The following is a 25,540-nucleotide window of genomic DNA, read 5'->3' on the forward strand; positions in this document are numbered from 1 at the left end:
AGTACTCTGCGTTGTGGCCGCAGCAACCCCGGTCCGAATCTGGGTCACGGCAGTAACCCTTTGCTTACTTATTTTTAATGATATTTACCCAAGGTTTAAGAATATTCATGGATTTTCAGGAAATACACAACACATTTTATCTACAGCTTGTTCTCTTTGTTCTAGATGGCAAAAATCTGGAAATATGTGATTTAGCCTGTTCCGAAAATGTGTTGTGGAAAAAAGTAAAAACTTCACAAGAGTTCTCAATCACATGAAAATATTTCGTTATTAGCTGGTTTCCATTTTATTTGCCTCACATGATTTCCGGATTCCTTGAAAATATTTCCCCTCTATCTGGTTCCGACTTGCTTTGCAATACATGAAAGGAACTTATGGCAATCGGATCCTTGTGTAAGTTTTGAGGTGATCCTGAAATGTGATGCATAAGCAACAACACTCGTTGCATCTGGGCCAGTAGCGCAATGGACAACGCGTCTGACTATGAATCAGAAGATTGTAGGTTCGACTCCTACCTGGCTCGTACATGTTGCCGTGATCGTATAGTGGTTAGTACTCTGCGTTGTGGATGCAGCAACCCCGGTCCGAATCCGGGTCACGGTTGCTTACTTATTTTTAATGATATTTACCCAAGGTTTAAGAATATTCATGGATTTTCAGGAAATATACAACACATTTTATCTACAGCTTGTTCTCTTTGTTCTAGATGGCAAAAATCTGGAAATATGTGATTTAGCCTGTTCCGAAAATGTGTTGTGGAAAAAAGTAAAAACTTCACAAGAGTTCTCAATCACATGAAAATATTTCGTTATTAGCTGGTTTCCATTTGATTTGCCTCACATGATTTCCAGATTCCATGAAAATATTTCCCCTCTATCTGGTTCCGACTTGCTTTGCAATACATGAAAGGAACTTATGGCAATCGGATCCTTGTGTAAGTTTTGAGGTGATCCAGAAATGTGATGCATAAGCAACAACACGCGTTGCATCTGGGCCAGTGGCGCAATGGACAACGCATCTGACTACGAATCAGAAGATTGTAGGTTCGACTCCTACCTGGCTCGTACATGTTGCCGTGATCGTATAGTGGTTAGTACTCTGCGTTGTGGCCGCAGCAACCCCGGTCCGAATCCGGGTCACGGCAGTAACCCTTTGCTTACTTATTTTTAATGATATTTACCCAAGGTTTAAGAATATTCATGGATTTTCAGGAAATACACAACACATTTTATCTACAGCTTGTTCTCTTTGTTCTAGATGGCAAAAATCTGGAAATATGTGATTTAGCCTGTTCCGAAAATGTGTTGTGGAAAAAAGTAAAAACTTCACAAGAGTTCTCAATCACATGAAAATATTTCGTTATTAGCTGGTTTCCATTTTATTTGCCTCACATGATTTCCGGATTCCTTGAAAATATTTCCCCTCTATCTGGTTCCGACTTGCTTTGCAATACATGAAAGGAACTTATGGCAATCGGATCCTTGTGTAAGTTTTGAGGTGATCCTGAAATGTGATGCATAAGCAACAACACTCGTTGCGTCTGGGCCAGTAGCGCAATGGACAACGCGTCTGACTATGAATCAGAAGATTGTAGGTTCGACTCCTACCTGGCTCGTACATGTTGCCGTGATCGTATAGTGGTTAGTACTCTGCGTTGTGGATGCAGCAACCCCGGTCCGAATCCGGGTCACGGTTGCTTACTTATTTTTAATGATATTTACCCAAGGTTTAAGAATATTCATGGATTTTCAGGAAATACACAACACATTTTATCTACAGCTTGTTCTCTTTGTTCTAGATGGCAAAAATCTGGAAATATGTGATTTAGCCTGTTCCGAAAATGTGTTGTGGAAAAAAGTAAAAACTTCACAAGAGTTCTCAATCACATGAAAATATTTCGTTATTAGCTGGTTTCCATTTGATTTGCCTCACATGATTTCCAGATTCCATGAAAATATTTCCCCTCTATCTGGTTCCGACTTGCTTTGCAATACATGAAAGGAACTTATGGCAATCGGATCCTTGTGTAAGTTTTGAGGTGATCCAGAAATGTGATGCATAAGCAACAACACGCGTTGCATCTGGGCCAGTGGCGCAATGGACAACGCATCTGACTACGAATCAGAAGATTGTAGGTTCGACTCCTACCTGGCTCGTACATGTTGCCGTGATCGTATAGTGGTTAGTACTCTGCGTTGTGGCCGCAGCAACCCCGGTCCGAATCCGGGTCACAGCAGTAACCCTTTGCTTACTTATTTTTAATGATATTTACCCAAGGTTTAAGAATATTCATGGATTTTCAGGAAATACACAACACATTTTATCTACAGCTTGTTCTCTTTGTTCTAGATGGCAAAAATCTGGAAATATGTGATTTAGCCTGTTCCGAAAATGTGTTGTGGAAAAAAGTAAAAACTTCACAAGAGTTCTCAATCACATGAAAATATTTCGTTATTAGCTGGTTTCCATTTTATTTGCCTCACATGATTTCCGGATTCCTTGAAAATATTTCCCCTCTATCTGGTTCCGACTTGCTTTGCAATACATGAAAGGAACTTATGGCAATCGGATCCTTGTGTAAGTTTTGAGGTGATCCTGAAATGTGATGCATAAGCAACAACACTCGTTGCATCTGGGCCAGTAGCGCAATGGACAACGCGTCTGACTACGAATCAGAAGATTGTAGGTTCGACTCCTACCTGCCTCGTACATGTTGCCGTGATCGTATAGTGGTTAGTACTCTGGGTTGTGGCTGCAGCAACCCCGATCCGAATCCGGGTCACGGCAGTAACCCTTTGCTTACTTATATTTAATGATATTTACCCAAGGTTTAAGAATATTCATGGATTTTCAGGAAATACACAACACATTTTATCTACGGCTTGTTCTCTTTGTTCTAGATGGCAAAAATCTGGAAATATGTGATTTAGCCTGTTCCGAAAATGTGTTGTGGAAAAAAGTAAAAACTTCACAAGAGTTCTCAATCACATGAAAATATTTCGTTATTAGCTGGTTTCCATTTGATTTGCCTCACATGATTTCCAGATTCCATGAAAATATTTCCCCTCTATCTGGTTCCGACTTGCTTTGCAATACATGAAAGGAACTTATGGCAATCGGATCCTTGTGTAAGTTTTGAGGTGATCCAGAAATGTGATGCATAAGCAACAATCCTCGTTGCATCTGGTCCAGTGGCGCAATGGACAACGCGTCTGACTACGAATCAGAAGATTGTAGGTTCGACTCCTACCTGGCTCGTACATGTTGCCGTGATCGTATAGTGGTTAGTACTCTGCGTTGTGGCCGCAGCAACCCCGTTCCGAATCCGGGTCACAGCAGTAACCCTTTGCTTACTAATTTTTAATGATATTTACCCAAGGTTTAAGAATATTCATGGATTTTCAGGAAATACACAACACATTTTATCTACGGCTTGTTCTCTTTGTTCTAGATGGCAAAAATCTGGAAATATGTGATTTAGCCTGTTCCGAAAATGTGTTGTGGAAAAAAGTAAAAACTTCACAAGAGTTCTCAATCACATGAAAATATTTCGTTATTAGCTGGTTTCCATTTGATTTGCCTCACATGATTTCCAGATTCCATGAAAATATTTCCCCTCTATCTGGTTCCGACTTGCTTTGCAATACATGAAAGGAACTTATGGCAATCGGATCCTTGTGTAAGTTTTGAGGTGATCCAGAAATGTGTTGCATAAGCAACAATACGCGTTGGATCTGGGCCAGTGGCGCAATGGACAATGCGTCTGACTACGAATCAAAAGATTGTAGGTTCGACTCCTACCTGGCTCGTACATGTTGCCGTGATCGTATAGTGGTTAGTACTCTGCGTTGTGGCCGCAGCAACCCCGGTCCGAATCCGGGTCACGGCAGTAACCCTTTGCTTACTTATTTTTAATGATATTTACCCAAGGTTTAAGAATATTCATGGATTTTCAGGAAATACACAACACATTTTATCTACGGCTTGTTCTCTTTGTTCTAGATGGCAAAAATCTGGAAATATGTGATTTAGCCTGTTCCGAAAATGTGTTGTGGAAAAAAGTAAAAACTTCACAAGAGTTCTCAATCACATGAAAATATTTCGTTATTAGCTGGTTTCCATTTGATTTGCCTCACATGATTTCCAGATTCCATGAAAATATTTCCCCTCTATCTGGTTCCGACTTGCTTTGCAATACATGAAAGGAACTTATGGCAATCGGATCCTTGTGTAAGTTTTGAGGTGATCCAGAAATGTGATGCATAAGCAACAATCCTCGTTGCATCTGGTCCAGTGGCGCAATGGACAACGCGTCTGACTACGAATCAGAAGATTGTAGGTTCGACTCCTACCTGGCTCGTACATGTTGCCGTGATCGTATAGTGGTTAGTACTCTGCGTTGTGGCCGCAGCAACCCCGTTCCGAATCCGGGTCACAGCAGTAACCCTTTGCTTACTAATTTTTAATGATATTTACCCAAGGTTTAAGAATATTCATGGATTTTCAGGAAATACACAACACATTTTATCTACGGCTTGTTCTCTTTGTTCTAGATGGCAAAAATCTGGAAATATGTGATTTAGCCTGTTCCGAAAATGTGTTGTGGAAAAAAGTAAAAACTTCACAAGAGTTCTCAATCACATGAAAATATTTCGTTATTAGCTGGTTTCCATTTGATTTGCCTCACATGATTTCCAGATTCCATGAAAATATTTCCCCTCTATCTGGTTCCGACTTGCTTTGCAATACATGAAAGGAACTTATGGCAATCGGATCCTTGTGTAAGTTTTGAGGTGATCCAGAAATGTGTTGCATAAGCAACAATACGCGTTGGATCTGGGCCAGTGGCGCAATGGACAATGCGTCTGACTACGAATCAAAAGATTGTAGGTTCGACTCCTACCTGGCTCGTACATGTTGCCGTGATCGTATAGTGGTTAGTACTCTGCGTTGTGGCCGCAGCAACCCCGGTCCGAATCCGGGTCACGGCAGTAACCCTTTGCTTACTTATTTTTAATGATATTTACCCAAGGTTTAAGAATATTCATGGATTTTCAGGAAATACACAACACATTTTATCTACGGCTTGTTCTCTTTGTTCTAGATGGCAAAAATCTGGAAATATGTGATTTAGCCTGTTCCGAAAATGTGTTGTGGAAAAAAGTAAAAACTTCACAAGAGTTCTCAATCACATGAAAATATTTCGTTATTAGCTGGTTTCCATTTGATTTGCCTCACATGATTTCCGGATTCCATGAAAATATTTCCCCTCTATCTGGTTCCGACTTGCTTTGCAATACATGAAAGGAACTTATGGCAATCGGATCCTTGTGTAAGTTTTGAGGTGATCCAGAAATGTGATGCATAAGTAACAATCCTCGTTGCATCTGGTCCAGTGGCGCAATGGACAACGCGTCTGACTACGAATCAGAAGATTGTAGGTTAGACTCTTACCTTGCTCGTACATGTTGCCGTGATCGTATAGTGGTTAGTACTCTGCGTTGTGGCCGCAGTGTCCCCGTTCCGAATCCGGGTCACAGCAGAAACCCTTTGCTTACTTATTTTTAATGATATTTACCCAAGGTTTAAGAATATTCATGGATTTTAAGGAAATACACAACACATTTTATCTACGGCTTGTTCTCTTTATTCTAGATGGCAAAAATCTGGAAATATGTGATTTAGCCTGTTCCGAAAATGTGTTGTGGAAAAAAGTAAAAACTTCACAAGAGTTCTCAATCACATGAAAATATTTCGTTATTAGCTGGTTTCCATTTGATTTGCCTCACATGATTTCCGGATTCCATGAAAATATTTCCCCTCTATCTGGTTCCGACTTGCTTTGCAATACATGAAAGGAACTTATGGCAATCGGATCCTTGTGTAAGTTTTGAGGTGATCCAGAAATGTGATGCATAAGCAACAATACTCGTTGCATCTGGGCCAGTGGCGCAATGGACAACGCGTCTGACTACGAATCAGAAGATTGTAGGTTTGGCTCGTACATGTTGCCGTGATCGTATAGTGGTTAGTACTCTGCGTTGTGGCCGCAGCAACCCCGGTCCGAATCCGGGTCACGGCAGTAACCCTTTGCTTACTTATTTTTAATGATATTTACCCAAGGTTTAAGAATATTCATGGATTTTCAGGAAATACACAACACATTTTATCTACAGCTTGTTCTCTTTGTTCTAGATGGCAAAAATCTGGAAATATGTGATTTAGCCTGTTCCGAAAATGTGTTGTGGAAAAAAGTAAAAACTTCACAAGAGTTCTCAATCACATGAAAATATTTCGTTATTAGCTGGTTTCCATTTTATTTGCCTCACATGATTTCCGGATTCCTTGAAAATATTTCCCCTCTATCTGGTTCCGACTTGCTTTGCAATACATGAAAGGAACTTATGGCAATCGGATCCTTGTGTAAGTTTTGAGGTGATCCTGAAATGTGATGCATAAGCAACAACACTCGTTGCATCTGGGCCAGTAGCGCAATGGACAACGCGTCTGACTATGAATCAGAAGATTGTAGGTTCGACTCCTACCTGGCTCGTACATGTTGCCGTGATCGTATAGTGGTTAGTACTCTGCGTTGTGGATGCAGCAACCCCGGTCCGAATCCGGGTCACGGTTGCTTACTTATTTTTAATGATATTTACCCAAGGTTTAAGAATATTCATGGATTTTCAGGAAATACACAACACATTTTATCTACAGCTTGTTCTCTTTGTTCTAGATGGCAAAAATCTGGAAATATGTGATTTAGCCTGTTCCGAAAATGTGTTGTGGAAAAAAGTAAAAACTTCACAAGAGTTCTCAATCACATGAAAATATTTCGTTATTAGCTGGTTTCCATTTGATTTGCCTCACATGATTTCCAGATTCCATGAAAATATTTCCCCTCTATCTGGTTCCGACTTGCTTTGCAATACATGAAAGGAACTTATGGCAATCGGATCCTTGTGTAAGTTTTGAGGTGATCCAGAAATGTGATGCATAAGCAACAACACGCGTTGCATCTGGGCCAGTGGCGCAATGGACAACGCATCTGACTACGAATCAGAAGATTGTAGGTTCGACTCCTACCTGGCTCGTACATGTTGCCGTGATCGTATAGTGGTTAGTACTCTGCGTTGTGGCCGCAGCAACCCCGGTCCGAATCCGGGTCACGGCAGTAACCCTTTGCTTACTTATTTTTAATGATATTTACCCAAGGTTTAAGAATATTCATGGATTTTCAGGAAATACACAACACATTTTATCTACAGCTTGTTCTCTTTGTTCTAGATGGCAAAAATCTGGAAATATGTGATTTAGCCTGTTCCGAAAATGTGTTGTGGAAAAAAGTAAAAACTTCACAAGAGTTCTCAATCACATGAAAATATTTCGTTATTAGCTGGTTTCCATTTTATTTGCCTCACATGATTTCCGGATTCCTTGAAAATATTTCCCCTCTATCTGGTTCCGACTTGCTTTGCAATACATGAAAGGAACTTATGGCAATCGGATCCTTGTGTAAGTTTTGAGGTGATCCTGAAATGTGATGCATAAGCAACAACACTCGTTGCATCTGGGCCAGTAGCGCAATGGACAACGCGTCTGACTATGAATCAGAAGATTGTAGGTTCGACTCCTACCTGGCTCGTACATGTTGCTGTGATCGTATAGTGGTTAGTACTCTGCGTTGTGGATGCAACTACCCCGGTCCGAATCCGGGTCACGGTTGCTTACTTATTTTTAATGATATTTACCCAAGGTTTAAGAATATTCATGGATTTTCAGGAAATACACAACACATTTTATCTACAGCTTGTTCTCTTTGTTCTAGATGGCAAAAATCTGGAAATATGTGATTTAGCCTGTTCCGAAAATGTGTTGTGGAAAAAAGTAAAAACTTCACAAGAGTTCTCAATCACATGAAAATATTTCGTTATTAGCTGGTTTCCATTTGATTTGCCTCACATGATTTCCAGATTCCATGAAAATATTTCCCCTCTATCTGGTTCCGACTTGCTTTGCAATACATGAAAGGAACTTATGGCAATCGGATCCTTGTGTAAGTTTTGAGGTGATCGAGAAATGTGATGCATAAGCAACAACACGCGTTGCATCTGGGCCAGTGGCGCAATGGACAACGCATCTGACTACGAATCAGAAGATTGTAGGTTCAACTCCTACCTGGCTCGTACATGTTGCCGTGATCGTATAGTGGTTAGTACTCTGCGTTGTGGCCGCAGCAACCCCGGTCCGAATCCGGGTCACGGCAGTAACCCTTTGCTTACTTATTTTTAATGATATTTACCCAAGGTTTAAGAATATTCATGGATTTTCAGGAAATACACAACACATTTTATCTACAGCTTGTTCTCTTTGTTCTAGATGGCAAAAATCTGGAAATATGTGATTTAGCCTGTTCCGAAAATGTGTTGTGGAAAAAAGTAAAAACTTCACAAGAGTTCTCAATCACATGAAAATATTTCGTTATTAGCTGGTTTCCATTTGATTTGCCTCACATGATTTCCGGATTCCATGAAAATATTTCCCCTCTATCTGGTTCCGACTTGCTTTGCAATACATGAAAGGAACTTATGGCAATCGGATCCTTGTGTAAGTTTTGAGGTGATCCAGAAATGTGATGCATAAGTAACAATCCTCGTTGCATCTGGTCCAGTGGCGCAATGGACAACGCGTCTGACTACGAATCAGAAGATTGTAGGTTAGACTCTTACCTTGCTCGTACATGTTGCCGTGATCGTATAGTGGTTAGTACTCTGCGTTGTGGCCGCAGTGTCCCCGTTCCGAATCCGGGTCACAGCAGAAACCCTTTGCTTACTTATTTTTAATGATATTTACCCAAGGTTTAAGAATATTCATGGATTTTAAGGAAATACACAACACATTTTATCTACGGCTTGTTCTCTTTATTCTAGATGGCAAAAATCTGGAAATATGTGATTTAGCCTGTTCCGAAAATGTGTTGTGGAAAAAAGTAAAAACTTCACAAGAGTTCTCAATCACATGAAAATATTTAGTTATTAGCTGGTTTCCATTTGATTTGCCTCACATGATTTCCAGATTCCATGAAAATATTTCCCCTCTATCTGGTTCGGACTTGCTTTGCAATACATGAAAGGAACTTATGGCAATCGGATCCTTGTGTAAGTTTTGAGGTGATCCAGAAATGTGATGCATAAGCAACAATACGCGTTGCATCTGGGCCAGTGGCGCAATGGACAACGCGTCTGACTACGAATCAGAAGATTGTAGGTTCGACTCTTACCTGGCTCGTACATGTTGCCGTGATCGTATAGTGGTTAGTACTCTGCGTTGTGGCCGCAGCAACCCCGTTCCGAATCCGGGTCACGGCAGTAACCCTTTGCTTACTTATTTTTAATGATATTTACCCAAGGTTTAAGAATATTCATGGATTTTCAGGAAATACACAACACATTTTATCTACGGCTTGTTCTCTTTGTTCTAGATGGCAAAAATCTGGAAATATGTGATTTAGCCTATTCCGAAAATGTGTTGTGGAAAAAAGTAAAAACTTCACAAGAGTTCTCAATCACATGAAAATATTTCGTTATTAGCTGGTTTCCATTTGATTTGCCTCACATGATTTCCAGATTCCATGAAAATATTTCCCCTCTATCTGGTTCCGACTTGCTTTGCAATACATGAAAGGTACTTATGGCAATCGGATCCTTGTGTAAGTTTTGAGGTGATCCAGAAATGTGATGCATAAGCAACAATACTCATTGCATCGGGGCCAGTGGCGCAATGGACAACACGTCTGACTACGAATCAGAAAATTGTAGGTTTGACTCCTACCTGGCTCGTACATGTTGCCGTGATCGTATAGTGGTTAGTACTCTGCGTTGTGGCCGCAGCAACCCCGGTCCGAATCCGGGTCACGGCAGTAACCCTTTGCTTACTTATTTTTAATGATATTTACCCAAGGTTTAAGAATATTCATGGATTTTCAGGAAATACACAACACATTTTATCTACGGCTTGTTCTCTTTGTTCTAGATGGCAAAAATCTGGAAATATGTGATTTAGCCTGTTCCGAAAATGTGTTGTGGAAAAAAGTAAAAACTTCACAAGAGTTCTCAATCACATGAAAATATTTCGTTATTAGCTGGTTTCCATTTGATTTGCCTCACATGATTTCCGGATTCCATGAAAATATTTCCCCTCTATCTGGTTCCGACTTGCTTTGCAATACATGAAAGGAACTTATGGCAATCGGATCCTTGTGTAAGTTTTGAGGTGATCCAGAAATGTGATGCATAAGCAACAATCCTCGTTGCATCTGGTCCAGTGGCGCAATGGACAACGCGTCTGACTACGAATCAGAAGATTGTAGGTTCGACTCTTACCTTGCTCGTACATGTTGCCGTGATCGTATAGTGGTTAGTACTCTGCGTTGTGGCCGCAGTGTCCCCGTTCCGAATCCGGGTCACAGCAGAAACCCTTTGCTTACTTATTTTTAATGATATTTACCCAAGGTTTAAGAATATTCATGGATTTTCAGGAAATACACAACACATTTTATCTACGGCTTGTTCTCTTTATTCTAGATGGCAAAAATCTGGAAATATGTGATTTAGCCTGTTCCGAAAATGTGTTGTGGAAAAAAGTAAAAACTTCACAAGAGTTCTCAATCACATGAAAATATTTAGTTATTAGCTGGTTTCCATTTGATTTGCCTCACATGATTTCCAGATTCCATGAAAATATTTCCCCTCTATCTGGTTCGGACTTGCTTTGCAATACATGAAAGGAACTTATGGCAATCGGATCCTTGTGTAAGTTTTGAGGTGATCCAGAAATGTGATGCATAAGCAACAATACGCATTGCATCTGGGCCAGTGGCGCAATGGACAACGCGTCTGACTACGAATCAGAAGATTGTAGGTTCGACTCTTACCTGGCTCGTACATGTTGCCGTGATCGTATAGTGGTTAGTACTCTGCGTTGTGGCCGCAGCAACCCCGTTCCGAATCCGGGTCACGGCAGTAACCCTTTGCTTACTTATTTTTAATGATATTTACCCAAGGTTTAAGAATATTCATGGATTTTCAGGAAATACACAACACATTTTATCTACGGCTTGTTCTCTTTGTTCTAGATGGCAAAAATCTGGAAATATGTGATTTAGCCTATTCCGAAAATGTGTTGTGGAAAAAAGTAAAAACTTCACAAGAGTTCTCAATCACATGAAAATATTTCGTTATTAGCTGGTTTCCATTTGATTTGCCTCACATGATTTCCAGATTCCATGAAAATATTTCCCCTCTATCTGGTTCCGACTTGCTTTGCAATACATGAAAGGAACTTATGGCAATTGGATCCTTGTGTAAGTTTTGAGGTGATCCAGAAATGTGTTGCATAAGCAACAATACGCGTTGCATCTGGGCCAGTGGCGCAATGGACAATGCGTCTGACTACGAATCAAAAGATTGTAGGTTCGACTCCTACCTGGCTCGTACATGTTGCCGTGATCGTATAGTGGTTAGTACTCTGCGTTGTGGCCGCAGCAACCCCGGTCCGAATCCGGGTCACGGCAGTAACCCTTTGCTTACTTATTTTTAATGATATTTACCCAAGGTTTAAGAATATTCATGGATTTTCAGGAAATAGACAACACATTTTATCTACGGCTTGTTCTCTTTGTTCTAGATGGCAAAAATCTGGAAATATGTGATTTAGCCTGTTCCGAAAATGTGTTGTGGAAAAAAGTAAAAACTTCACAAGAGTTCTCAATCACATGAAAATATTTCGTTATTAGCTGGTTTCCATTTGATTTGCCTCACATGATTTCCGGATTCCATGAAAATATTTCCCCTCTATCTGGTTCCGACTTGCTTTGCAATACATGAAAGGAACTTATGGCAATCGGATCCTTGTGTAAGTTTTGAGGTGATCCAGAAATGTGATGCATAAGCAACAATCCTCGTTGCATCTGGGCCAGTGGCGCAATGGACAACGCATCTGACTACGCGTCAGAAGATTGTAGGTTCGACTCTTACCTTCCTCGTACATGTTGCCGTGATCGTATAGTGGTTAGTACTCTGCGTTGTGGCCGCAGCAACCCCGTTCCGAATCCGGGTCACAGCAGTAACCCTTTGCTTACTTATTTTTAATGATATTTACCCAAGGTTTAAGAATATTCATGGATTTTCAGGAAATACACAACACATTTTATCTACGGCTTGTTATCTTTATTCTAGATGGCAAAAATCTGGAAATATGTGATTTAGCCTGTTCCGAAAATGTGTTGTGGAAAAAAGTAAAAACTTCACAAGAGTTCTCAATCACATGAAAATATTTAGTTATTAGCTGGTTTCCATTTGATTTGCCTCACATGATTTCCAGATTCCATGAAAATATTTCCCCTCTATCTGGTTCGGACTTGCTTTGCAATACATGAAAGGAACTTATGGCAATCGGATCCTTGTGTAAGTTTTGAGGTGATCCAGAAATGTGATGCATAAGCAACAATACGCGTTGCATCTGGGCCAGTGGCGCAATGGACAACGCGTCTGACTACGAATCAGAAGATTGTAGGTTCGACTCTTACCTGGCTCGTACATGTTGCCGTGATCGTATAGTGGTTAGTACTCTGCGTTGTGGCCGCAGCAACCCCGTTCCGAATCCGGGTCACAGCAGTAACCCTTTGCTTACTTATTTTTAATGATATTTACCCAAGGTTTAAGAATATTCATGGATTTTCAGGAAATACACAACACATTTTATCTACGGCTTGTTCTCTTTGTTCTAGATGGCAAAAATCTGGAAATATGTGATTTAGCCTGTTCCGAAAATGTGTTGCGGAAAAAAGTAAAAACTTCACAAGAGTTCTCAATCACATGAAAATATTTCGTTATTAGCTGGTTTCCATTTTATTTGCCTCACATGATTTCCGGATTCCTTGAAAATATTTCCCCTCTATCTGGTTCCGACTTGCTTTGCAATACATGAAAGGAACTTATGGCAATCGGATCCTTGTGTAAGTTTTGAGGTGATCCAGAAATGTGATGCATAAGCAACAACACTCATTGCATCTGGGCCAGTAGCGCAATGGACAACGCGTCTGACTACGAATCACAAGATTGTAGGTTTGACTCCTACCTGCCTCGTACATGTTGCCGTCATCGTATAGTGGTTAGTACTCTGGGTTGTGGCTGCAGCAACCCCGATCCGAATCTGGGTCACGGCAGTAACCCTTTGCTTACTTATATTTAATGATATTTACCCAAGGTTTAAGAATATTCATGGATTTTCAGGAAATACACAACACATTTTATCTACGGCTTGTTCTCTTTGTTCTAGATGGCAAAAATCTGGAAATATGTGATTTAGCCTGTTCCGAAAATGTGTTGTGGAAAAAAGTAAAAACTTCACAAGAGTTCTCAATCACATGAAAATATTTCGTTATTAGCTGGTTTCCATTTGATTTGCCTCACATGATTTCCGGATTCCATGAAAATATTTCCCCTCTATCTGGTTCCGACTTGCTTTGCAATACATGAAAGGAACTTATGGCAATCGGATCCTTGTGTAAGTTTTGAGGTGATCCAGAAATGTGATGCATAAGTAACAATCCTCGTTGCATCTGGTCCAGTGGCGCAATGGACAACGCGTCTGACTACGAATCAGAAGATTGTAGGTTCGACTCTTACCTTGCTCGTACATGTTGCCGTGATCGTATAGTGGTTAGTACTCTGCGTTGTGGCCGCAGTGTCCCCGTTCCGAATCCGGGTCACAGCAGAAACCCTTTGCTTACTTATTTTTAATGATATTTACCCAAGGTTTAAGAATATTCATGGATTTTCAGGAAATACACAACACATTTTATCTACGGCTTGTTCTCTTTATTCTAGATGGCAAAAATCTGGAAATATGTGATTTAGCCTGTTCCGAAAATGTGTTGTGGAAAAAAGTAAAAACTTCACAAGAGTTCTCAATCACATGAAAATATTTAGTTATTAGCTGGTTTCCATTTGATTTGCCTCACATGATTTCCAGATTCCATGAAAATATTTCCCCTCTATCTGGTTCGGACTTGCTTTGCAATACATGAAAGGAACTTATGGCAATCGGATCCTTGTGTAAGTTTTGAGGTGATCCAGAAATGTGATGCATAAGCAACAATACGCATTGCATCTGGGCCAGTGGCGCAATGGACAACGCGTCTGACTACGAATCAGAAGATTGTAGGTTCGACTCTTACCTGGCTCGTACATGTTGCCGTGATCGTATAGTGGTTAGTACTCTGCGTTGTGGCCGCAGCAACCCCGTTCCGAATCCGGGTCACGGCAGTAACCCTTTGCTTACTTATTTTTAATGATATTTACCCAAGGTTTAAGAATATTCATGGATTTTCAGGAAATACACAACACATTTTATCTACGGCTTGTTCTCTTTGTTCTAGATGGCAAAAATCTGGAAATATGTGATTTAGCCTATTCCGAAAATGTGTTGTGGAAAAAAGTAAAAACTTCACAAGAGTTCTCAATCACATGAAAATATTTCGTTATTAGCTGGTTTCCATTTGATTTGCCTCACATGATTTCCAGATTCCATGAAAATATTTCCCCTCTATCTGGTTCCGACTTGCTTTGCAATACATGAAAGGAACTTATGGCAATTGGATCCTTGTGTAAGTTTTGAGGTGATCCAGAAATGTGTTGCATAAGCAACAATACGCGTTGCATCTGGGCCAGTGGCGCAATGGACAATGCGTCTGACTACGAATCAAAAGATTGTAGGTTCGACTCCTACCTGGCTCGTACATGTTGCCGTGATCGTATAGTGGTTAGTACTCTGCGTTGTGGCCGCAGCAACCCCGGTCCGAATCCGGGTCACGGCAGTAACCCTTTGCTTACTTATTTTTAATGATATTTACCCAAGGTTTAAGAATATTCATGGATTTTCAGGAAATAGACAACACATTTTATCTACGGCTTGTTCTCTTTGTTCTAGATGGCAAAAATCTGGAAATATGTGATTTAGCCTGTTCCGAAAATGTGTTGTGGAAAAAAGTAAAAACTTCACAAGAGTTCTCAATCACATGAAAATATTTCGTTATTAGCTGGTTTCCATTTGATTTGCCTCACATGATTTCCGGATTCCATGAAAATATTTCCCCTCTATCTGGTTCCGACTTGCTTTGCAATACATGAAAGGAACTTATGGCAATCGGATCCTTGTGTAAGTTTTGAGGTGATCCAGAAATGTGATGCATAAGCAACAACACTCATTGCATCTGGGCCAGTAGCGCAATGGACAACGCGTCTGACTACGAATCACAAGATTGTAGGTTTGACTCCTACCTGCCTTGTACATGTTGCCGTCATCGTATAGTGGTTAGTACTCTGGGTTGTGGCTGCAGCAACCCCGATCCGAATCCGGGTCACGGCAGTAACCCTTTGCTTACTTATATTTAATGATATTTACCCAAGGTTTAAGAATATTCATGGATTTTCAGGAAATACACAACACATTTTATCTACGGCTTGTTCTCTTTGTTCTAGATGGCAAAAATCTGGAAATATGTGATTTAGCCTGTTCCGAAAATGTGTTGTGGAAAAAAGTAAAAACTTCACAAGAGTTCTCAATCACATGAAAATATTTCGTTATTAGCTGGTTTCCATTTGATTTGCCTCACATGATTTCCGGATTCCATGAAAATATTTCCCCTCTATCTGGTTCCGACTTGCTTTGCAATACATGAAAGGAACTTATGGCAATCGGATCCTTGTGTAAGTTTTGAGGTGATCCAGAAATGTGATGCATAAGCAACAATCCGCGTTGCATCTGGGCCAGTGGCGCAATGGACAACGCGTCTGACTACGAATCAGAAGATTGTAGGTTCGACTCCTACCTGGCTCGTACATGTTGCCGTGATCGTATAGTGGTTAGTACTCTGCATTGTGGCCGCAGCAACCCCGTTCTGAATCCGGGTCACAGCAGTAACCCTTTGCTTACTTATTTTTAATGATATTTACCCAAGGTTTAAGAATATTCATGGATTTTCAGGAAATACACAACACATTTTATCTACGGCTTGTTCTCTTTGTTCTAGATGGCAAAAATCTGGAAATATGTGATTTAGCCTGTTCCGAAAATGTGTTGCGGAAAAAAGTAAAAACTTCACAAGAGTTCTCAATCACATGAAAATATTTCGTTATTAGCTGGTTTCCATTTTATTTGCCTCACATGATTTCCGGATTCCTTGAAAATATTTCCCCTCTATCTGGTTCCGACTTGCTTTGCAATACATGAAAGGAACTTATGGCAATCGGATCCTTGTGTAAGTTTTGAGGTGATCCTGAAATGTGATGCATAAGCAACAACACTCGTTGCATCTGGGCCAGTAGCGCAATGGACAACGCGTCTGACTACGAATCAGAAGATTGTAGGTTCGACTCCTACCTGCCTCGTACATGTTGCCGTGATCGTATAGTGGTTAGTAATCTGGGTTGTGGCTGCAGCAACCCCGATCCGAATCCGGGTCACGGCAGTAACCCTTTGCTTACTTATATTTAATGATATTTACCCAAGGTTTAAGAATATTCATGGATTTTCAGGAAATACACAACACATTTTATCTACGGCTTGTTCTCTTTGTTCTAGATGGCAAAAATCTGGAAATATGTGATTTAGCCTGTTCCGAAAATGTGTTGTGGAAAAAAGTAAAAACTTCACAAGAGTTCTCAATCACATGAAAATATTTCGTTATTAGCTGGTTTCCATTTGATTTGCCTCACATGATTTCCGGATTCCATGAAAATATTTCCCCTCTATCTGGTTCCGACTTGCTTTGCAATACATGAAAGGAACTTATGGCAATCGGATCCTTGTGTAAGTTTTGAGGTGATCCAGAAATGTGATGCATAAGCAACAATCCGCGTTGCATCTGGGCCAGTGGCGCAATGGACAACGCGTCTGACTACGAATCAGAAGATTGTAGGTTCGACTCCTACCTGGCTCGTACATGTTGCCGTGATCGTATAGTGGTTAGTACTCTGCGTTGTGGCCGCAGCAACCCCGGTCCGAATCCGGGTCACGGCAGTAACCCTTTGCTTACTTATATTTAATGATATTTACCCAAGGTTTAAGAATATTCATGGATTTTCAGGAAATACACAACACATTTTATCTACGGCTTGTTCTCTTTGTTCTAGATGGCAAAAATCTGGAAATATGTGATTTAGCCTGTTCCGAAAATGTGTTGTGGAAAAAAGTAAAAACTTCACAAGAGTTCTCAATCACATGAAAATATTTCGTTATTAGCTGGTTTCCATTTGATTTGCCTCACATGATTTCCGGATTCCATGAAAATATTTCCCCTCTATCTGGTTCCGACTTGCTTTGCAATACATGAAAGGAACTTATGGCAATCGGATCCTTGTGTAAGTTTTGAGGTGATCCAGAAATGTGATGCATAAGCAACAATCCGCGTTGCATCTGGGCCAGTGGCGCAATGGACAACGCGTCTGACTACGAATCAGAAGATTGTAGGTTCGACTCCTACCTGGCTCGTACATGTTGCCGTGATCGTATAGTGGTTAGTACTCTGCGTTGTGGCCGCAGCAACCCCGGTCCGAATCCGGGTCACGGCAGTAACCCTTTGCTTACTTATATTTAATGATATTTACCCAAGGTTTAAGAATATTCATGGATTTTCAGGAAATACACAACACATTTTATCTACGGCTTGATCTCTTTGTTCTAGATGGCAAAAATCTGGAAATATGTGATTTAGCCTGTTCCGAAAATGTGTTGTGGAAAAAAGTAAAAACTTCACAAGAGTTCTCAATCACATGAAAATATTTCGTTATTAGCTGGTTTCCATTTGATTTGCCTCACATGATTTCCGGATTCCATGAAAATATTTCCCCTCTATCTGGTTCCGACTTGCTTTGCAATACATGAAAGGAACTTATGGCAATCGGATCCTTGTGTAAGTTTTGAGGTGATCCAGAAATGTGATGCATAAGCAACAATCCGCGTTGCATCTGGGCCAGTGGCGCAATGGACAACGCGTCTGACTACGAATCAGAAGATTGTAGGTTCGACTCCTACCTGGCTCGTACATGTTGCCGTGATCGTATAGTGGTTAGTACTCTGCGTTGTGGCCGCAGCAACCCCGGTCCGAATCCGGGTCACGGCAGTAACCCTTTGCTTACTTATATTTAATGATATTTACCCAAGGTTTAAGAATATTCATGGATTTTCAGGAAATACACAACACATTTTATCTACGGCTTGTTCTCTTTGTTCTAGATGGCAAAAATCTGGAAATATGTGATTTAGCCTGTTCCGAAAATGTGTTGTGGAAAAAAGTAAAAACTTCACAAGAGTTCTCAATCACATGAAAATATTTCGTTATTAGCTGGTTTCCATTTGATTTGCCTCACATGATTTCCGGATTCCATGAAAATATTTCCCCTCTATCTGGTTCCGACTTGCTTTGCAATACATGAAAGGAACTTATGGCAATCGGATCCTTGTGTAAGTTTTGAGGTGATCCAGAAATGTGATGCATAAGCAACAATCCGCGTTGCATCTGGGCCAGTGGCGCAATGGTCAACGCGTCTGACTACAAATCAGAAGATTGTAGGTTCGACTCCTACCTGGCTCATACATGTTGCCGTGATCGTATAGTGGTTAGTACTCTGCGTTGTGGCCGCAGCAACCCCGGTCCGAATCCGGGTCACGGCAGTAACCCTTTGCTTACTTATTTTTAATGATATTTACCCAAGGTTTAAGAATATTCATGGATTTTCAGGAAATACACAACACATTTTATCTACGGCTTGTTCTCTTTGTTCTAGATGGCAAAAATCTGGAAATATGTGATTTAGCCTGTTCCGAAAATGTGTTGTGGAAAAAAGTAAAAACTTCACAAGAGTTCTCAATCACATGAAAATATTTCGTTATTAGCTGGTTTCCATTTGATTTGCCTCACATGATTTCCGGATTCCATGAAAATATTTCCCCTCTATCTGGTTCCGACTTGCTTTGCAATACATGAAAGGAACTTATGGCAATCGGATCCTTGTGTAAGTTTTGAGGTGATCCAGAAATGTGATGCATAAGCAACAATCCGCGTAGCATCTGGGCCAGTGGCGCAATGGACAACGCGTCTGACTACGAATCAGAAGATTGTAGGTTCGACTCCTACCTGGCTTGTACATGTTGCCGTGATCGTATAGTGGTTAGTACTCTGCGTTGTGGCCGCAGCAACCCCTGTCCGAATCCGGGTCACGGCAGTAACCCTTTGCTTACTTATTTTTAATGATATTTACCCAAGGTTTAAGAATATTCATGGATTTTCAGGAAATACACAACACATTTTATCTACGGCTTGTTCTCTTTGTTCTAGATGGCAAAAATCTGGAAATATGTGATTTAGCCTGTTCCGAAAATGTGTTGTGGAAAAAAGTAAAAACTTCACAAGAGTTCTCAATCACATGAAAATATTTCGTTATTAGCTGGTTTCCATTTGATTTGCCTCACATGATTTCCGGATTCCATGAAAATATTTCCCCTCTATCTGGTTCCGACTTGCTTTGCAATACATGAAAGGAACTTATGGCAATCGGATCCTTGTGTAAGTTTTGAGGTGATCCAGAAATGTGATGCATAAGCAACAATCCGCGTTGCATCTGGGCCAGTGGCGCAATGGACAACGCGTCTGACTACGAATCAGAAGATTGTAGGTTCGACTCCTACCTGGCTCGTACATGTTGCCGTGATCGTATAGTGGTTAGTACTCTGCGTTGTGGCCGCAGCAACCCCGGTCCGAATCCGGGTCACGGCAGTAACCCTTTGCTTACTTATATTTAATGATATTTACCCAAGGTTTAAGAATATTCATGGATTTTCAGGAAATACACAACACATTTTATCTACGGCTTGTTCTCTTTGTTCTAGATGGCAAAAATCTGGAAATATGTGATTTAGCCTGTTCCGAAAATGTGTTGTGGAAAAAAGTAAAAACTTCACAAGAGTTCTCAATCACATGAAAATATTTCGTTATTAGCTGGTTTCCATTTGATTTGCCTCACATGATTTCCGGATTCCATGAAAATATTTCCCCTCTATCTGGTTCCGACTTGCTTTGCAATACATGAAAGGAACTTATGGCAATCGGATCCTTGTGTAAGTTTTGAGGTGATCCAGAAATGTGATGCATAAGCAACAATCCGCGTTGCATCTGGGCCAGTGGCGCAATGGACAACGCGTCTGACTACGAATCAGAAGATTGTAGGTTCGACTCCTACCTGGCTCGTACATGTTGCCGTGATCGTATAGTGGTTAGTACTCTGCGTTGTGGCCGCAGCAACCCCGGTCCGAATCCGGGACACGGCAGTAACCCTTTGCTTACTTATTTTTAATGATATTTACCCAAGGTTTAAGAATATTCATGGATTTTCAGGAAATACACAACACATTTTATCTACGGCTTGTTCTCTTTGTTCTAGATGGCAAAAATCTGGAAATATGTGATTTAGCCTGTTCCGAAAATGTGTTGTGGAAAAAAGTAAAAACTTCACAAGAGTTCTCAATCACATGAAAATATTTCGTTATTAGCTGGTTTCCATTTGATTTGCCTCACATGATTTCCGGATTCCATGAAAATATTTCCCCTCTATCTGGTTCCGACTTGCTTTGCAATACATGAAAGGAACTTATGGCAATCGGATCCTTGTGTAAGTTTTGAGGTGATCCAGAAATGTGATGCATAAGCAACAATCCGCGTAGCATCTGGGCCAGTGGCGCAATGGACAACGCGTCTGACTACGAATCAGAAGATTGTAGGTTCGACTCCTACCTGGCTTGTACATGTTGCCGTGATCGTATAGTGGTTAGTACTCTGCGTTGTGGCCGCAGCAACCCCGGTCCGAATCCGGGTCACGGCAGTAACCCTTTGCTTACTTATTTTTAATGATATTTACCCAAGGTTTAAGAATATTCATGGATTTTCAGGAAATACACAACACATTTTATCTACGGCTTGTTCTCTTTGTTCTAGATGGCAAAAATCTGGAAATATGTGATTTAGCCTGTTCCGAAAATGTGTTGTGGAAAAAAGTAAAAACTTCACAAGAGTTCTCAATCACATGAAAATATTTCGTTATTAGCTGGTTTCCATTTGATTTGCCTCACATGATTTCCGGATTCCATGAAAATATTTCCCCTCTATCTGGTTCCGACTTGCTTTGCAATACATGAAAGGAACTTATGGCAATCGGATCCTTGTGTAAGTTTTGAGGTGATCCAGAAATGTGATGCATAAGCAACAATCCGCGTTGCATCTGGGCCAGTGGCGCAATGGACAACGCGTCTGACTACGAATCAGAAGATTGTAGGTTCGACTCCTACCTGGCTCGTACATGTTGCCGTGATCGTATAGTGGTTAGTACTCTGCGTTGTGGCCGCAGCAACCCCGGTCCGAATCCGGGTCACGGCAGTAACCCTTTGCTTACTTATTTTTAATGATATTTACCCAAGGTTTAAGAATATTCATGGATTTTCAGGAAATACACAACACATTTTATCTACGGCTTGTTCTCTTTGTTCTAGATGGCAAAAATCTGGAAATATGTGATTTAGCCTGTTCCGAAAATGTGTTGTGGAAAAAAGTAAAAACTTCACAAGAGTTCTCAATCACATGAAAATATTTAGTTATTAGCTGGTTTCCATTTGATTTGCCTCACATGATTTCCAGATTCCATGAAAATATTTCCCCTCTATCTGGTTCCGACTTGCTTTGCAATACATGAAAGGAACTTATGGCAATCGGATCCTTGTGTAAGTTTTGAGGTGATCCAGAAATGTGATGCATAAGCAACAATATGCATTGCATCTGGGCCAGTGGCGCAATGGACAATGCGTCTGACTACGAATCAGAAGATTGTAGGTTTGACTCTTACCTTGCTCGTACATGTTGCCGTGATCGTATAGTGGTTAGTACTCTGCGTTGTGGCCGCAGTGTCCCCGTTCCGAATCCGGGTCACAGCAGAAACCCTTTGCTTACTTATTTTTAATGATATTTACCCAAGGTTTAAGAATATTCATGGATTTTCAGGAAATACACAACACATTTTATCTACGGCTTGTTCTCTTTATTCTAGATGGCAAAAATCTGGAAATATGTGATTTAGCCTGTTCCGAAAATGTGTTGTGGAAAAAAGTAAAAACTTCACAAGAGTTCTCAATCACATGAAAATATTTAGTTATTAGCTGGTTTCCATTTGATTTGCCTCACATGATTTCCAGATTCCATGAAAATATTTCCCCTCTATCTGGTTCGGACTTGCTTTGCAATACATGAAAGGAACTTATGGCAATCGGATCCTTGTGTAAGTTTTGAGGTGATCCAGAAATGTGATGCATAAGCAACAATACGCGTTGCATCCGGGCCAGTGGCGCAATGGACAACGCGTCTGACTACGAATCAGAAGATTGTAGGTTCGACTCTTACCTGGCTCGTACATGTTGCCGTGATCGTATAGTGGTTAGTACTCTGCGTTGTGGCCGCAGCAACCCCGTTCCGAATCCGGGTCACGGCAGTAACCCTTTGCTTACTTATTTTTAATGATATTTACCCAAGGTTTAAGAATATTCATGGATTTTCAGGAAATACACAACACATTTTATCTACGGCTTGTTCTCTTTGTTCTAGATGGCAAAAATCTGGAAATATGTGATTTAGCCTATTCCGAAAATGTGTTGTGGAAAAAAGTAAAAACTTCACAAGAGTTCTCAATCACATGAAAATATTTCGTTATTAGCTGGTTTCCATTTGATTTGCCTCACATGATTTCCAGATTCCATGAAAATATTTCCCCTCTATCTGGTTCCGACTTGCTTTGCAATACATGAAAGGTACTTATGGCAATCGGATCCTTGTGTAAGTTTTGAGGTGATCCAGAAATGTGATGCATAAGCAACAATACTCATTGCATCTGGGCCAGTGGCGCAATGGACAACACGTCTGACTACGAATCAGAAAATTGTAGGTTTGACTCCTACCTGGCTCGTACATGTTGCCGTGATTGTATAGTGGTTAGTACTCTGCGTTGTGGCCGCAGCAACCCCGGTCCGAATCCGGGTCACGGCAGTAACCCTTTGCTTACTTATTTTTAATGATATTTACCCAAGGTTTAAGAATATTCATGGATTTTCAGGAAATACACAACACATTTTATCTACGGCTTGTTCTCTTTGTTCTAGATGGCAAAAATCTGGAAATATGTGATTTAGCCTGTTCCGAAAATGTGTTGTGGAAAAAAGTAAAAACTTCACAAGAGTTCTCAATCACATGAAAATATTTCGTTATTAGCTGGTTTCCATTTGATTTGCCTCACATGATTTCCGGATTCCATGAAAATATTTCCCCTCTATCTGGTTCCGACTTGCTTTGCAATACATGAAAGGAACTTATGGCAATCGGATCCTTGTGTAAGTTTTGAGGTGATCCAGAAATGTGATGCATAAGCAACAATCCTCGTTGCATCTGGTCCAGTGGCGCAATGGACAACGCGTCTGACTACGAATCAGAAGATTGTAGGTTCGACTCTTACCTTGCTCGTACATGTTGCCGTGATCGTATAGTGGTTAGTACTCTGCGTTGTGGCCGCAGTGTCCCCGTTCCGAATCCGGGTCACAGCAGAAACCCTTTGCTTACTTATTTTTAATGATATTTACCCAAGGTTTAAGAATATTCATGGATTTTCAGGAAATACACAACACATTTTATCTACGGCTTGTTCTCTTTATTCTAGATGGCAAAAATCTGGAAATATGTGATTTAGCCTGTTCCGAAAATGTGTTGTGGAAAAAAGTAAAAACTTCACAAGAGTTCTCAATCACATGAAAATATTTAGTTATTAGCTGGTTTCCATTTGATTTGCCTCACATGATTTCCAGATTCCATGAAAATATTTCCCCTCTATCTGGTTCGGACTTGCTTTGCAATACATGAAAGGAACTTATGGCAATCGGATCCTTGTGTAAGTTTTGAGGTGATCCAGAAATGTGATGCATAAGCAACAATACGCGTTGCATCTGGGCCAGTGGCGCAATGGACAACGCGTCTGACTACGAATCAGAAGATTGTAGGTTCGACTCTTACCCGGCTCGTACATGTTGCCGTGATCGTATAGTGGTTAGTACTCTGCGTTGTGGCCGCAGCAACCCCGTTCCGAATCCGGGTCACGGCAGTAACCCTTTGCTTACTTATTTTTAATGATATTTACCCAAGGTTTAAGAATATTCATGGATTTTCAGGAAATACACAACACATTTTATCTACGGCTTGTTCTCTTTGTTCTAGATGGCAAAAATCTGGAAATATGTGATTTAGCCTATTCCGAAAATGTGTTGTGGAAAAAAGTAAAAACTTCACAAGAGTTCTCAATCACATGAAAATATTTAGTTATTAGCTGGTTTCCATTTGATTTGCCTCACATGATTTCCAGATTCCATGAAAATATTTCCCCTCTATCTGGTTCCGACTTGCTTTGCAATACATGAAAGGAACTTATGGCAATCGGATCCTTGTGTAAGTTTTGAGGTGATCCAGAAATGTGTTGCATAAGCAACAATATGCGTTGCATCTGGGCCAGTGGCGCAATGGACAATGCGTCTGACTACGAATCAAAAGATTGTAGGTTCGACTCCTACCTGGCTCGTACATGTTGCCGTGATCGTATAGTGGTTAGTACTCTGCGTTGTGGCCGCAGCAACCCCGGTCCGAATCCGGGTCACGGCAGTAACCCTTTGCTTACTTATTTTTAATGATATTTACCCAAGGTTTAAGAATATTCATGGATTTTCAGGAAATAGACAACACATTTTATCTACGGCTTGTTCTCTTTGTTCTAGATGGCAAAAATCTGGAAATATGTGATTTAGCCTGTTCCGAAAATGTGTTGTGGAAAAAAGTAAAAACTTCACAAGAGTTCTCAATCACATGAAAATATTTCGTTATTAGCTGGTTTCCATTTGATTTGCCTCACATGATTTCCGGATTCCATGAAAATATTTCCCCTCTATCTGGTTCCGACTTGCTTTGCAATACATGAAAGGAACTTATGGCAATCGGATCCTTGTGTAAGTTTTGAGGTGATCCAGAAATGTGATGCATAAGCAACAATCCTCATTGCATCTGGGCCAGTGGCGCAATGGACAACGCGTCTGACCACGAATCAGAAGATTGTAGGTTCGACTCTTACCTTGCTCGTACATGTTGCCGTGATCGTATAGTGGTTAGTACTCTGCGTTGTGGCCGCAGCAACCCCGTTCCGAATCCGGGTCACAGCAGTAACCCTTTGCTTACTTATTTTTAATGATATTTACCCAAGGTTTAAGAATATTCATGGATTTTCAGGAAATACACAACACATTTTATCTACGGCTTGTTCTCTTTATTCTAGATGTCAAAAATCTGGAAATATGTGATTTAGCCTGTTCCGAAAATGTGTTGTGGAAAAAAGTAAAAACTTCACAAGAGTTC

At 40.6% G+C, this 25,540-nt stretch overlaps 12 non-coding genes across 12 annotated transcripts; all 12 read left to right on the forward strand.

Moving 5' to 3' along the window:
* Positions 1 to 450: 450 nt before the first annotated feature.
* On the forward strand, positions 451 to 523 carry TRNAH-AUG (transfer RNA histidin (anticodon AUG)). Its single transcript has one exon. It is a non-coding gene; the product is annotated as a tRNA-His (tRNA).
* Positions 524 to 1,542: 1,019 nt separating this feature from the next.
* TRNAH-AUG (transfer RNA histidin (anticodon AUG)) lies at positions 1,543 to 1,615 on the forward strand. Its single transcript has one exon. It is a non-coding gene; the product is annotated as a tRNA-His (tRNA).
* Positions 1,616 to 6,480: 4,865 nt separating this feature from the next.
* Positions 6,481 to 6,553, forward strand: TRNAH-AUG (transfer RNA histidin (anticodon AUG)). Its single transcript has one exon. It is a non-coding gene; the product is annotated as a tRNA-His (tRNA).
* A 1,019-nt stretch (positions 6,554 to 7,572) lies between these two features.
* Positions 7,573 to 7,645, forward strand: TRNAH-AUG (transfer RNA histidin (anticodon AUG)). Its single transcript has one exon. It is a non-coding gene; the product is annotated as a tRNA-His (tRNA).
* Positions 7,646 to 15,827: 8,182 nt separating this feature from the next.
* On the forward strand, positions 15,828 to 15,900 carry TRNAR-ACG (transfer RNA arginine (anticodon ACG)). Its single transcript has one exon. It is a non-coding gene; the product is annotated as a tRNA-Arg (tRNA).
* Positions 15,901 to 16,929: 1,029 nt separating this feature from the next.
* On the forward strand, positions 16,930 to 17,002 carry TRNAR-ACG (transfer RNA arginine (anticodon ACG)). The gene has a single exon. It is a non-coding gene; the product is annotated as a tRNA-Arg (tRNA).
* A 478-nt stretch (positions 17,003 to 17,480) lies between these two features.
* Positions 17,481 to 17,553, forward strand: TRNAR-ACG (transfer RNA arginine (anticodon ACG)). The gene has a single exon. It is a non-coding gene; the product is annotated as a tRNA-Arg (tRNA).
* Positions 17,554 to 18,031: 478 nt separating this feature from the next.
* Positions 18,032 to 18,104, forward strand: TRNAR-ACG (transfer RNA arginine (anticodon ACG)). Its single transcript has one exon. It is a non-coding gene; the product is annotated as a tRNA-Arg (tRNA).
* Positions 18,105 to 18,582: 478 nt separating this feature from the next.
* On the forward strand, positions 18,583 to 18,655 carry TRNAC-ACA (transfer RNA cysteine (anticodon ACA)). The gene has a single exon. It is a non-coding gene; the product is annotated as a tRNA-Cys (tRNA).
* Positions 18,656 to 19,684: 1,029 nt separating this feature from the next.
* TRNAR-ACG (transfer RNA arginine (anticodon ACG)) lies at positions 19,685 to 19,757 on the forward strand. The gene has a single exon. It is a non-coding gene; the product is annotated as a tRNA-Arg (tRNA).
* Positions 19,758 to 20,235: 478 nt separating this feature from the next.
* Positions 20,236 to 20,308, forward strand: TRNAR-ACG (transfer RNA arginine (anticodon ACG)). Its single transcript has one exon. It is a non-coding gene; the product is annotated as a tRNA-Arg (tRNA).
* Positions 20,309 to 21,337: 1,029 nt separating this feature from the next.
* On the forward strand, positions 21,338 to 21,410 carry TRNAR-ACG (transfer RNA arginine (anticodon ACG)). The gene has a single exon. It is a non-coding gene; the product is annotated as a tRNA-Arg (tRNA).
* The last annotated feature ends 4,130 nt before the right edge of the window (positions 21,411 to 25,540 follow it).

This window comes from Rhinoderma darwinii, chromosome 3, assembly GCF_050947455.1.
Source record: "Rhinoderma darwinii isolate aRhiDar2 chromosome 3, aRhiDar2.hap1, whole genome shotgun sequence".
Taxonomy (NCBI): Eukaryota; Metazoa; Chordata; class Amphibia; order Anura; family Rhinodermatidae; genus Rhinoderma; species Rhinoderma darwinii.